The following is a 736-nucleotide window of genomic DNA, read 5'->3' as shown; positions in this document are numbered from 1 at the left end:
CAGCTACATCTGTTACTACAGTATGCAAGTTTTGACTCTATTTAGATATTTATCTTATTTTATAATAAAGCACTTCATAATATTTAACAAGCTCACATACCAACTCATCTTATTTACCAGCCTCAACTACCTTTCTTAAAAATGCACAGCAGTAAAAAGAGCTGTCTCAGCACATGATAAAAACAAGTACTGAGTCAGGTAGTTACTATGAAAAACAAAAAAACTACCAATACAATGAACATTTGTTTCAGAATAACCCAGATTGGGTGGTGCTAGTGTCAGGCTGCTGAAATACAAGACTAAAAAATATTCTAGATAGGGAAAATATGAAGAAAAAAATAAGATTGCTTTTTTACGGAGACTAAATATGTTTTCAATCCCAAATTCTTTAACTTTTATGGATTTTTGGCAGAACATAGATGTTTGGCTGTGCTAAATACGTGTTATAGAAAAGTCTCTGTGGCACAGATTAGCTAAAGACTCCCCAGTCAAACAAATTTGATTAATTTTGTCCATTGAACCACCAGGTTTTCTGGAAAAATTCCTTCCCTTGTGAGTAGAGCTTTGGGAGTTGCAGTTACTGAGACTGACCACATGCTCAAGTTCCATCAGTTTCTTACCCTTTAAAGAAAAAGTGTCAGTCTACCTTCATAAATCAGTCAGTATTTTTGCACCTGAACACATTTTCAAGTTGAAAACTAACATCTTGCTACTTTAAACAAGACAAAACTCTTTC

General features: G+C 33.8%; 1 protein-coding gene across 1 annotated transcript in view; it reads right to left on the bottom strand.

Moving 5' to 3' along the window:
- Positions 1 to 736, bottom strand: part of FAM185A (family with sequence similarity 185 member A) — a 38,710-nt gene that overhangs the window by 30,230 nt on the left and 7,744 nt on the right. The window lies entirely within an intron of this gene.

Source organism: Egretta garzetta, unplaced genomic scaffold (genome assembly GCF_000687185.1).
Source record: "Egretta garzetta isolate BGI_Z169 unplaced genomic scaffold, ASM68718v1 scaffold156, whole genome shotgun sequence".
NCBI lineage: Eukaryota > Metazoa > Chordata > Aves > Pelecaniformes > Ardeidae > Egretta > Egretta garzetta.
This window is presented reverse-complemented; position numbering and strand designations above follow the sequence as displayed.